Here is a 13,782-nt window from a genome sequence, read left to right as displayed (position 1 = left end):
GTAAAAGTGTATGTACATACAGCATAAACATGTGACACACACTCTGGAATACTACTAAGGCAAATGTCTCTCAGGAAACTATATTCTTTAAAATCACAGAAATATAGTGCTCGCCATTACTCAAACAGTGATGACAAGTAAATGAAATATCAATCATGTAGGCTGTCAACCTTATGGGACAGCAATAACTGTTAACAAGTAGTCTGGAAAAATTGTCCGAAAATGACTTGTCCTCAGTACACAAGTATTTGAGGTTTCCATGGAAAATTAAGATGCCAGTGGCTATTTGGAACATTGCTCAGGTATTCTTTTTAATGGGAAATTTGCTGGTTATTGATCCACGGCATGTACCTCTTGCTTCTGGAAGGCTGCAAGCAACTTTCCAATCAGTAGCTGTCAAAAAAATTACTGCCTTTTTATACTGATACAAGACAACAGCAGTGGTGGTGTTCTCCTATACTTAATGCTTTTCTTTAATTAACTGCTATGTACAATAGGTTAGTAATTTCAGTTACTACTTGACCACAGTCCTAGAAATCAAAACAAATAAAATATCCTTATGCTTTATCTAACAAATTAATTATAGAGTTGTCTCAAACTGGTGCTTGGGGTCAAGTTTGAAAACAAATAACCTCACACGTAAAGGGTCAGAACAGGTGCAAGGTATTTTTTTCCTACTATAAAACCTTGCATGCATGAAATTGACCTGTTTTCCAACTTTATTTATTTACCTCACAAAATATATAAATAAAAATGGTTTCCCTTTCATTTCTGAGCTGTGCCAATTCAACTGGCAAAGCCATACATACTTCTATAACCGTTGTAGGAATTTTTTTAGCAATCTATAAACATCTCTTTGTACACTGATTAACACAGTCACAGTAATGATATTAAGCATTCCACTTGACAGTTTCTTCAAAGCAAGTGGTTAGGATTGGTTTTTTGTTTTCTACAATTCTTCCAAATCCAAGGAACGTTTTCTCCTGCTGAAATACAGGGTTTGATCTGTGTTCACATTAACACAGAATCTTGTGTTCCACACACCAAAGTAATTCACCCTCAAGGACAAACTATAAAGGGCAGTAAGCTAAGCCACGGCATGGGCCCACTCTAGGCAACTGACCCCTCAGGAGCAGGCCTGCTGGTGGCTGAGTGGCTGCCAAGGGGGCTCGGGGCTTAGGCCACGGCTCACATGGCAGTCCTTGGTGGACAGGACGTCCCGGCACAGAGCGGTCCTGACGAGCCGCGAGGCCTGTGCTGCCCAGAGAGACGGGCGAGGCACTGAGACGAGCTAGAGACCCAAGCCCTGGGATCTCAGTGAGGGACGCTCACGGCGTCTCCGTTTACTCAGCTGGTGTGTGCCCAGCATTACTGTGAGGCTCGCATGAGAAAATATGCGAGCACTTAAGTTACACAGCAAGTTCCTTTGAGAGCTTCATCCTCTCTCCGGGTTTTATATATTTTCCCTTCAGGGGGATTCTTTCCAATTTTGTTCTAAATAGTGATAAAATAAGCAACAATGACAAAGACTAGGTTTGTACTGCTGCTGCTAAGTCGCTTCAGTTGTGTCTGACTCTGTGCGACCCCATAGACGGCAGCCCACCAGGCTCCCCCGTCCCTGGGATTCTCTAGGCAAGAACACTGGAGTGGGTTGTCATTTCCTTCTCCAATGTGTGAAAGTGAAGTCGCTCAGTCCTGTCCGACTCTTAGTAACCCCATAGACCGCAGCCTACCAGGCTCCTCCATCCATGGGATTTTCCAGGCAAGAGTACTGGCGTGGGGTGCCATTGCCTTCTCCGAGGTTTGTACTAGATAAAAACAAAATGAAAAGACAACCAACCAAACCAAACCAAAGTCTTAAATCTTTTACACCAAGGTATTTATTAATGATACGGTTTAGACAGAAAAGTAAAAAGTGATCATGATAACATTAATAGACCTATAATGTGAAGTTAAACAAAAAGCTTTCTTAGCTCAACCTCTATTATCCTATCCAGCTTTCATTACCTCTAACACAAAGCCTGGCACATAGTAGGTGTCTAATACCTACTGACTGAAATGGAGTCTGATACCAATTCTGCCATTTATTAATCTGCACAGCCTTTAGGAGGTTATTTAACCTCTGAACCTTAGTTTCCTCTGAATGAGAGTAAAGATAGTTTCCCTATTATATAGGGTTACTGTGAAGCTCAAAATTAAACTGCAGCAATAGAATTAGTGAAGGTATTTGTAAATGGTAATGACAAGTAGTTGAGAGATTTAAAAGTGAACCTCCTAACAGTGAAACAATATTAAGCACAGCGCTTTCTAAGTAGAAGTGTTCCAGGATTTAAAGACACAAAAACGGTATGTATGAAAAGTACAAAAGACTGCATTCATTCTGAACACGTCAGCAGCAGTTATAAAACGTTGTTTTCTCTGGTATCCCCTGTAGAATCTGTTACATGCAGTAATTGCAGCAATAATCAATAAGCTAACTGAGTAAAAGATTAATCAGTTTTGTGATTGCTAATGGAATCTCCAGTACCAGACTCAGATTAGTTTCAAAGTCCCTCTGAGATGTTCTTCAAAATCCTTAAACAATTTTAATAAGGATGTGACAAAGTTTAGCATAGTTATCCAAAAATCTAATTAATTTGAAACAGAGGGCCAGATTCAACAAGGGGATAACAAGTACAATTTTTGGCTTTGTTCTGTTTGCAAGTTTATCATACCATATTCCTATTTGTTATGAACCTAATTCTAACAGCACAATCCAATCAATAATTACAACACTTTTTTCTTCATGGAAATGTGCCACATAAATACTTGAATTCCAAAACAGCACAGTTTAATTTTACAAGGCACAAGTCCTCTGCTGAAAGGAGAGAAAACAAAGAAACAGCAAGACAGATACACCCAGAAATAACTCCCTGAATACCTACTGTCTGCCAGGCTCAATACCGATACAGAGCTCCTCAACACCCTGCCAAGTCTATGATTAATTTCTCCACCCAAAACTTTATTCCCTTTCTTGTCCCACCTCTGTTCTCCTCAGTATTAGGGAGTATCAAAAAAAAAAAAAAAAAAACAGGTGGGATTGAACCTTAAGTACCCTGCAGGGCCATCCTGGGTTCAAAAGCCCCTCCGCGTCCTCTGTTTCTTGTTGTAGAAAAAGGCTTTGGTCTCCTAGCCGTCCTTGAGTTCCAAAGAGCAGATTCAAGGAGTAAACTATTAGGACAACAGAATCACAGACCTGGTAGTTCCTCCTGAAGGGATATTATTAACAATCTGATGCATATGTGTTCTATAGAAACTGTTATATAGGGTTACTGTGAAGCTCAAAATTAAACTGCAGCAATAGATTAGTGAAGGTGTTGGTAAACTGTAATGATTAGTGGTTGAGAGATTTAAAAGTGAGGTGGAGGATGGTAACTACTTGCTGACACAAGCACTGGACCCCAGGCTGCTTGGAACCAGAAGGCTGAGATTCCTGAAGCCTTACCCTGTAACCTCACCTCCAAGCAATCAGAAGAAGGTCCATGAGCTGATCAACTTCCTATGACCCCCACCCTTCACACTGTCTTTAAAAACCCCAACCTGAAAGCCATGGAGGAGTTCAGGTCTTTGGACCATGAGCTCCCCATTCTCCTGGTTTGGTGCCTGGCAAATAAACCTTCACTTCACTACAAATGGCCACTGTCAAGAGCGTTCTGTACCTCATGCACATGAGTCCTTGCTTGGTAACAATGCTAGATATTTACATTTATTCATCCAGTTTCTCACAACCCTACCCTATTCTAGGAATATCATTACACCGATTTGACAAAAGTAGCAAACGATTTATCAGTCAACCAAGAAAGATACTCCTTTCATTCTAGTCCATGCACTCAGAACATAAAATGTCTCTTTGCTAGTTGAGAGTCAAAAGGTAAGTTATTCTCATTTATGACTAAAGATGCTAACTGTCTGTCATGCAATGCAAATGAAATACCATATTTTACTGCCATCAATTTACTATGGTGTTTTGTATTTTGGTTGTGCATTAAAATATAATCATGTTTTTTCTTTTTTTTTTAAGATGAGCTACCTCCTATTGCTCATACCTCAAAAGATTTAACTAAAGCAGGCTACTGGGTGGACTGCTGAGCTGGTGGAGAGCCTGGCTTCTTCACTGTCACCTATGTGAGGGAAGCCATGTCACCTGACCTCTGAGAGACCGGGGATGGTGGTAAGATGTTAATATAATGAAGATTCCTGTGCTGGCTGGTGACTTCTCTTTCCTTAGGGACTCCGCCACCCTCCACATTTTCCTTCTACCTCTCTTACCACACTGCTCAGTTTCCCGTAAGTGATTCTCTCCCCATTCCTCCTTTAAATGCTGAAGTTTCCCGTGACTTTTCATCAACCTTCGTTTTTTTATTTTATCCTCTCCTTGAGTTAACTTCAGCCACTTCGAAGGTTTCAATTACCAGAGGAGTCACTGAGACTAATTAGGAGCTGATGAATCACAAACCTTTATTTCCAGCCCAGATTTCTCTCCTAAGATTTGGAACATACCCAATTGGTTGTCCAGAGGCCCCTCAAATTCAACAGGTCCCCACCTCTCCCACCTTCCCTCATGCCCTAGGCCTGTCTTCCAACATATGTGTTCACCATCTGGATGAATGAAATCGCCATGACCTAGCTTCCCAAACCAGCTATCTGGGAGTCCTCCAGCCCATCCCTTTCCTTCTACCCCACATCTAGTCAACCACCATTCTTACCAACTCTACATTTCCCCCCCTGCTCATATCCTCAAGCTAGGGCCCTCCATGATCAAGCCTACCTGCCTTCGCAACCTCACCTCAACCCTCCCCGCACTGTCCACACCACACTGATCACAGGCAGTGCCTCCTGAGGGCACCAGGCATCCTTTCACCTGGGCCTTTCAACACCCTTCCAAGTCCCCTTGTCCTTGCTACTCCACCTAGACACCACTCTCTTCAGGAAGCCTTATCTGTCTCCAAAGCTAGATCAGGTGCTCCTTCTCTGAGCTCACAGAACACCAAATGCTTAGGCATATGAGAGCGCTGATCATTCTGCCTGGTAATTCTGAGTCTTTCCTGTCCTCCCGCATGAAACACTCCTCCCTTTTTTGTTAACTTCCCTGACTGAACCATGAGCTCGCTGAAGGAGTGAACTATATGTTCACTGTACCTCCACCACCTAGTACAGGGCTTGGCTAGATACTCGCCATCCCATAAATATTTACTGTATGGAAAGCTGCTGGAGGCTTCCCCGGTGGCTCCGTTTTCGAGAGTCTGCCTGCCAAAGCAGGAGACAGTTTCGATCCCTGATCTGAGAGGATCCCACATGCCACAGAGCAGCTAAGCCCATACGCCACACCATTGAGCCCGTGCTGTGGGGCCAGCACCCACAGCTACTGAAGCCCATGCGCCCTACAGCCTGCGCTCTGCAACAAGAAAAGCCACCACAGTAAGCCTCACACTGCAGCGAAGAGCAGCCCCACTCTCTGCAGCTAGATAAAGTCCACGTGTAGCAACAAAGACCCAGAACAGCCAAAACAAAAAACAAACAAACAAACAAAAAACTGGCTCTATGAATAAACGGGCAAATCAGTGAGTGAGCTCAGGTCCCATCTCTACATTGACCAGTCATGTGACCTTGAGAAAGGCAACTTGTTTGTGCCTCAGTATTCTCAGCTGTAAATATGAAAAAAATACCTGCCTTGCTCACCTCATAAAAGTGTCAGGAACATCACAATCATAGAAGCTGGTATATAAGAAACATTTTTATAAAGTACTTGAAAAACATCTTAAAATAGGGCACCATGTTACTATGAATCTCCCACTCCCAAGCAACAGTACATACAAGAAAAATGGCCATAACAATAGGGTGACATAGAAACCACTAAACAAGACTGCCAAGATCTTCAGACCAAGTACACAGGTAGCATTTAACTAATTGTTTATTAAGGTTGAGTCAGTATGCCCTCAACCCCCCTCAATTAGTACAGCACTATAAATAATAATATAAGTGGAAGGGTACTATAAGGAACATTGTTTCTCCATCTGGAAGTTCATCAAGGGCATGGACCATGTCTCATGTATTTTATTAGGTCTTATGCCAGAGGTGTTAATCTGGTGTCTACATGGGCCTTGGGAGATCCTTGAAATTCCTGAACTTCTAGGTGAAATGCTGCACTGTGTGAATTTTCTGGGAAAAGAATAAACAACTTTCCTCACATTTTCAAAAAGACCTATCTCCAAAAAATCTAAGAAGCTAGTAGAGTATCTAGTCATAGAGTGTATAGCACTGTACCATATGCATAATGGCCACTCTGCATATGTTCAAGAAGAGAAGGCCAATAGGAAATAACACAGACATTCTCATTGGTTAGATCTTCTAACTTAGTGGCAAGTCTTACATATCAACTCAAATCAAAGTCATTTATCATTCTTCTATACATTTGTAACAGAAGCTTTCTAATCTCTCCCTAGCATGCCTCCTAACAGACAATATAAACAGTACAGTATGAGGAAATACTTATAAAAAACTAAGCATGCTGGCTTTTCCCTACTAACGATAAAATTTTAAAATTCCTATTTTGTCAGTACTGCAAGCATAGCCCATTATATGTAGCTGAGCCAGTAATTACAGCAATAATCAATAAACTAACAAACTATTTGCAGTTCATAGTTATATAACTTAGTTTTCCTAGTGAAGAACTCAACAATCTTAACTCTGTCAAATGGCTACAAATTCAATTACAACACTACTCAGCTATGTCATCAATTATACTTTCTTTCAATTATTTCTTATACTTTGCATTTAAGAGGTATCCCTTCTGTGATGCTCACCTCTTAAGAAGCACACAGCAGCTCCTTAGTCAAAAATGACATACAAAGCTAATCTATTTTGAATATCAAATTAATAACTATCTTTATTACCTGGCTTCAATCCCTGAAAACTCATTTTCCCTGCCTTGAGGTGACTACAAGGCACACATGTTCTTTCTTAAATGACTCTAGACCAAGGGTCCACACATGGTCATGGATTGATTAGATGAAGAGAAAAAATCACAGTGAAAAGTCTTCCAATGAAAGGTCAACAGGGAACAACTCTGGGGCCTCTTTATAAGTCAACGTTACCAGACAAATGTATTTATTAGTGATTTGAAAATGAAACAGACAGTAAGTTGGCCAAGTTTAATGATAACACTATTTGTTTTGGACAGTAAAACTGTAAAGGATGTTAGGGAACTCCAGATGGTCTTAATAGGAATTGAGGTTTGGATAGCCAACAGCAGATGAAATTCAACTTGGCCAAGTTTCAGGTAATGTGTGTTGGCAGAAGTTTAAACTTGTGTTCAGCGATGAGTCCAAAACTTGTGGGATCTCCTCAGCTGAGGCTTTACTAGTCACCACCATGGTTGGCTTGAGGCACTGTCTACACTGGCCTTTCACCTGATCTCTAAGTTGCAGCAATTCTGCCATACTTCCAAAGTAGAAGAAGTTTAAATAGCTTCAGGGAACCTACCACTTAAATAAAACGGGAGCATCAGGTCATACAGATAGCAGGCCAAATAGGACATTCCCTTACAAGTAGACTATTTAGCTAGTTCCAATTGTGTTCAACAAAGATTCAGCCTACTGCTCAAATGTTGTTAAAAAAAAATAAATGAAAAGGCAGTGAGGAATGAGTAAATAACATATAACAGAGAGACCTATATAAACAGAGACAACTTGTTTTAATTTCCAATTACAATTTACACCTTTTTGGACATATTATAGTCATGAGTTGAAATATTACTGAATTCCTCTAACTTTACTGTATTATAGCAAATTTATGTTCACCTTTCAGATATATATAGAAAACATCCCTCAGTATACTATCAAGGGTGAAACAGATCACCAGCCCAGGTTGGATGGATGAGACAAGTGCTCAGGCCTGGTGCACTGGGAAGACCCAGAGGGATCGGGTTGGGAGGGAGGTGGGAGAGGGGATCGGGATGGGGAACACATGTAAATCCATGGCTGATTCATGTCAATGTATGGCAAATATCACTACAATACTGTAAAGTAATTAGCCTCCAACTAATAAAAATAAATGAAAAAAAAAAAGAAAAGAAAACACCCCTCTTGTTTCCAGTAAAACTGGCCCTAAGAGAATGGGTTCATTAGGAGCTGCTAACACGAGCCTAACGCCTTGGTTATGCCCCACAGCAACCTGACTGCTAGAAGTCCATCATCTCCTTCCAGTCCACATCTCCCTGGAAAAGAAGCTCCTACTATAGCCCCTAAGAGCCTAACTGATGTCCTGCATTTTTCGGTATCCTCATGTCAGCTGCCTCAACATAGGACTCCAGAGGACACAAACTGTAGGTCATTCTGAGTCCTCCATAGAGAGGGAGCTGAACCAGGAGCGTGGCCATATTAATGACAAAATATTGGTGGTTTAAAGCCCCACAATACTCTGGTGCCACCCTGACTGAGGCCTACTCATGCTGTCTCTTCCTTTGCTTCCACGAGCTACCTACTAATCTGATGCAAACTTCCATCTGCTTCTGCTTCTTGTTAGCAAAAATGTCCTGAGGTATTTCAAAGAGGGGCTAAATAAGGGGCCATTACATTCTTATCACTATTTCAAGGACATCCATATGTCCCAGATAACATAGAGAAGAGAGTTAAAATAATCTGCCTCTGAAAACAAAGTTTCATTCTTTGACGAGGATGAGAAAAAAATACAAAAATTTTACTTATAGCTTGGAGCATGACACCATTCCAATTAAAAAAAAAAGCTAAATAATTTCCAACACCATTTATTTATTGCATTCAGTTTTCCTGTCTTGTTCGTTTCAGCGTTTCTCCACCCTACCAGCAGAGTATCGAGTATTACCAATTGTCTGGATGGATCATGACAAACGAGAGGACTGAAGACCAAGCTATTTTGCTGCATACAAAGTAAGCTGGACTGACTTAATGTGGAGCATGTTTAAAAGTACCATTTGGAGAAGAGCTTCCAATCTCTGCTCTACATAGAAAACTTCCCAATCGTAAAGGCCCTAAGGCTATTAAATGTTTAACAACTAACTGGGCAACACATCCTAAGGTAAAATTCAGCCCTGTGGGAAGGAAACTTCAAAAGCCCAGAGTATTTCTTTACAGTCCTTTTCAAACTCAGGTACACTGACATTCTACTAAATAGCATTATTTTTTTGTTATTAGGAAAACAGTGGTATTTGCAAAGCTTCTTCTGTAGGATCTCAATAAATGCCAAAACAAAAACAACACTTAACCAGGAGTGAAGACTGGGAGTCCAGAACCTAGGTCTGTGTCCAGGCCTTCCCATTTATTAGCAATATAACCTCAAACTGAATCTGATCTTGCTGGGCCTCAGTCTCCTTATCTGTAATATGAGACAGTTGGACAAGACCACTAAGGGTTTCTTCCAACTCCACTTGAGCAACTATGATTTTTCCTTTTTTTAAAAAATTTATTTTTTAATTGAAGGATACTGCTTTACAGAATTGTGTTGGTTTCTGCCATACATCAACATCAATCAGCCATAGGTATACAAATGTCCCCTCCCTCTTAAATCTCCCTCCCACCTCCCTCTCCATCCCACCCGTCTAGGCTACTATAGAGTCCCGGTTTGAGTTCCCTGAGTCATGCAGCAAATTTCCATTGGCTATCTATTGAGCAACTACGATTTCTGAAGCAATCTCCAAGTTATGCACACTAGGATAAAGTGAATCATATCCCAATTTACAAGGTGCTACAGAAACAGAGGTCAAAGAGTATTCTCCCTCATGGTACCCAACATCTAACAAGGTACACTACGGTCAAGTATGTCAAAGGGAATACTTACACTCCAATAATACACAGTGTCTGCCTTGTTACAGTTAAACCCATCCCATATTCTTGGGGCAATGTGGAGAAATGGTGTAAAGAGATTAGGCAAAATGAAGAACATAATTCTTATTAATACTGTTTTCCACTCATACAAGCCTCTCAGTATCAAGAGAACTAGGTGTAATAAACTCTTTATAAGCCACAGGATTTAGCAGAAACAAATATGAATCCATTTACAAAAGTAAGATGTACTGCTGAGCTCCTTGAAGAAAGGTCACCTAAAAGTAGAGGTTAACATTAAAATAACCCCCTCCTATAACTGAGTCTCAATGATAAATAAAACGTATGATGAATCAAAAATAAGGCCCAGCACTGATGTTTCATGCTGTAAGGAAATGAGGTCAGCACTACCAGATAACAAATACAAAAAGATGGAAGGAGAAAAGCAGTAGATTATTGTCTATCCTTCTAGAAAAAGAGAGAGGAAAACAAGAACAACAACAACAAAAAAAATTAAAACTACTTTAAGGGAGTATTTAACAGGGTCCTTTAAATAGTTAGCAGTGATCAGGTATTTAGTTTTCAGGATATGTAGGTGGGGTGTATTTTTTTTCCTAATAAAGCATTTCAAATTCTAATTAAAAAAATACTTTATGGAGAAATTAAAAAGATACAATAGTGTCAGAGGAAAAGCCATGATCCCAGAAGTGGAATATTCTAACAACATAACTTATAAGAAACAACGCTATAAAAACAGATTGTTGATTAACACAAACTCATAACAAAACGCAGAGAGCGATCACAATGGTGCTGTAATAACACTTGGCTGCTGAATTCTCTCAATACATTAAATATCTCCTTGGAGACCAAATTACTTTACATTTTCTTAAAAGACAATTTATTATAGCTTTGTTTTCTTCTCATTATCTCTTAAAAATATATCTAATGAAGAAAAGAATACAACTTCTAAATAACACATAAAATGGTACTAATGTGAGACAACAGACTTTGGTTTAGTGTGCTAGTTATTATTTAACCGCATACAACCTACTGTCATGACAAATCCTTACCACAACGCGACATTCTGTGTCACATGCATCAAAAACCACTGCATGCCATTATTACGGCACACATAAAATTAACAGCCTCGGGCTGCTAGCAATTTAAATAATTGATAAGTTTTCAATTAAAAAGGCAACATTTTCAGGTCTAATACAAAAATCTATTTAAATTACTGATAAAAACTTATGTTTCTGTTGGCCCAAAGCCAGAAAATGCTTACATCCAATGGGGGAAAAAATTCTGCAAGTTTCAACTCACACACTGTAGCTTTTTTTAAAAAGAATGATTAAAGGATTTATGGCAAAAATATGTCTAGTTTTGCTTTCCCCATATGGTTTTTAAAGAAATACTAAAGTGACTGCAAATTTATTGAATTCCACATGAAAAGCACAGCTTCTTTTTTTTTTTTTTTTAAGCAGTAAATATGTGGTCCCAAGTCCTGGAATCAAATTTTTTCAGAGCCAAACTGAACTTAAAAAATAAAAGGCCAATACAGGTTTTTAACACCAGGTTGGCAACTGAAGACTATCAACCAAAATCTATTGTGAGGTTAAGTCCAAATTGTTCTCTTTATGGCAAAACTGTAACCCAAAGGAATTTCAACCATAAAAACCAAGACAGATCAAAATGGCAGCCAACCAACCTTGTCTGTGCTTTTCTGAGACAGGGCGTCCTCTACTCTTTACTATTTAGTTATTTATTCAGAGCCTGACTCTACATAAACAAGGAGTATTTGATGGTAGAGGCTGCCTCGAGAGATAAGAGCAAAAGGAAATCCAGTTAGGTTTTAAATAACTTAAAACCTGTTATCTCTCTCAGGGATATTTTCATTTTCATTTTAAAATAATCTGCTCCAACATTCACAATCTGGGGAGTGGAGCTCTACCTTGGGGCCTCAGGTTCTTATCTATAAATATCAAGTGAATTAATGAGAAAACTCAGACCTGATCATCTAGACCCCATTCTATGAACCACTGCCAGTTTACAGAAAAAAGTTCTCACCATCCACCGCAAAGGAACAAACATAAGAAAAATGTAGTGAGTTATACATAAAACTCTCTGAGGAATATAACCTTAACCAGTCAGTCTGGAATTTCCTGGTCATTGCTAGTGAGGTAATCCACATGACAGACCCCTGCTGTCCCCGAGGAAGGTGACCTAGCCTGAAACCATCAGCTCTTGGCTAAACTGACTTCTTTGTCCTGTCTCCTGCCTACACACGTCTTTAGTGTCTTTCTATCTGCTGGATGGGATGTTGCCCAATTCATGAATCATTATATAAAGCCAATAAGATCTTACAAAATGTACTCAGTTTTTTACAATTTTTAAAAGTTTTTTTTAATAAAAAAAAAATTTTTTTTTAAAAGCTAATTTTTTAACACACAGGAAGCTCCCAGTACTAAGGAACAAGCTGGTGGGTGGGAGAGCAGCCGAATGAAACAGTGAAGGAGCATGGGCCTTGGCACCAGGAGAAGCCGAACTTACAGTCCATATGCATACTCACACAGCTCTAAGACCTTGGGCTTAACCAGAGCTTCCTCATCTGAAAGGTAGGGGTGATAATATCTACTTTACAGAGTGATTATTAAAACCAAAGGAAACTAAATACCTTAAGTGTCTAGTGTAAAATGGGCACTTAGAAATGGAAATAATTATGACTATCACCATGATCACACGTAGTAACACTTCTCAAAGAGCACAATTTGTTAGCTTTTCCCAAAAGTACATTTTTGAAAGCACAGTTTTGTGTGAGGTCATGTCAGAGACATAATGAAAGTACATGGATGTCAGCAATGCTCTCTCTGCAGTGGCTGCTGCTGCTGTTGCTAAGTCGCTTCAGTCGTGTCCGACTCTGGTGCGACCCCATAGACGGCAGCCCGCCAGGCTCCTCCGTCCCTGGGATTCTCCAGGCAAGAACACTGGAGTGGGTTGCCATTTCCTTCTCCAATGCACAAAAGTGAAAAGTGAAAGTGAAATCGCTCAGTCATGTCCGACTCTTAGCGACCCCATGGACTGCAGCCTACCAGGCTCCTCCGGCCATTGGATTTTCCAGGTAAGAGTACTGGAGTGGGGTGCCATTGCCTTCTCCGCTCTGCAATGGATACATGTGAAAAAACTAGAGCCCATCTGTGTGTGAGTTTTTTCTAAAAATAAGCATGTCACATTCTCAGGAAAGGTAGTCAATCTATCAATACTAGTGCTAGACCTTTCAGCAGACAATCCTGCTTTGCCTTTCAAGGTACTGATGAGCCCTGCTCTAAATTCGCAGAGCACAAAGACTCTCAAGTAAGTTAATGTGAAGTCAATGGGAAATTGACTTTTCCTACTCTGCACTGGTCTGAATGCAACGCTCTGTTAATCATGCCATCCTTCTTGTTCTCTGTCCTCCTACCCTAAATTAAAACTATCGGTGGAAACCCATACAGATATGTTACAGTTTTCATTACAATGAAACAACATTCTGGTTAAAAACCTACAACCTAATCATCTGCTAAGATTAGAGACTCGCTGAAAAGCCGGGGCGCCAGCTCCATCGTTCCCACCATAATACCACTTTGCATTTGTATAGAATTTTTAACTTTTCAAAGGGTTTCACAGCTATTATCCCATTTGACCATTACAACGACCCTGTGCAGTAGAAAGGACAAGTATTATTATCCACAATTGACAGATGAGGCAACTACTGCCCAGAAAGGTTAAGCGTTTTGCCTAAAGCCTGGAAGCCAGAGAAGGGCAGTGGTCTCCTGACTTCCAGCCCAATGCTCTCTTCATCAGACCACTAGAGAAGGTTTTGTACACAGACACAAGCTCAGAAAAAATAAAATGAATTAAGAAAAAATAAAGTGAAATAAGAGAAAAGAACAAACCAGGGCTCAGGGAAGCT

General features: G+C 40.1%; 1 protein-coding gene across 3 annotated transcripts in view; it reads right to left on the bottom strand.

The window, feature by feature from the left end:
- The window catches only part of MAP2K5 (mitogen-activated protein kinase kinase 5), a 261,148-nt gene that overhangs the window by 221,972 nt on the left and 25,394 nt on the right, over positions 1–13,782 (bottom strand). The window lies entirely within an intron of this gene.

This window comes from Muntiacus reevesi, chromosome 7, assembly GCF_963930625.1.
Source record: "Muntiacus reevesi chromosome 7, mMunRee1.1, whole genome shotgun sequence".
In the NCBI taxonomy this organism is placed as follows: domain Eukaryota; kingdom Metazoa; phylum Chordata; class Mammalia; order Artiodactyla; family Cervidae; genus Muntiacus; species Muntiacus reevesi.
The sequence above is the reverse complement of the archived record's forward strand: the minus strand, read 5'-3'. Positions and strand labels throughout refer to the sequence as shown.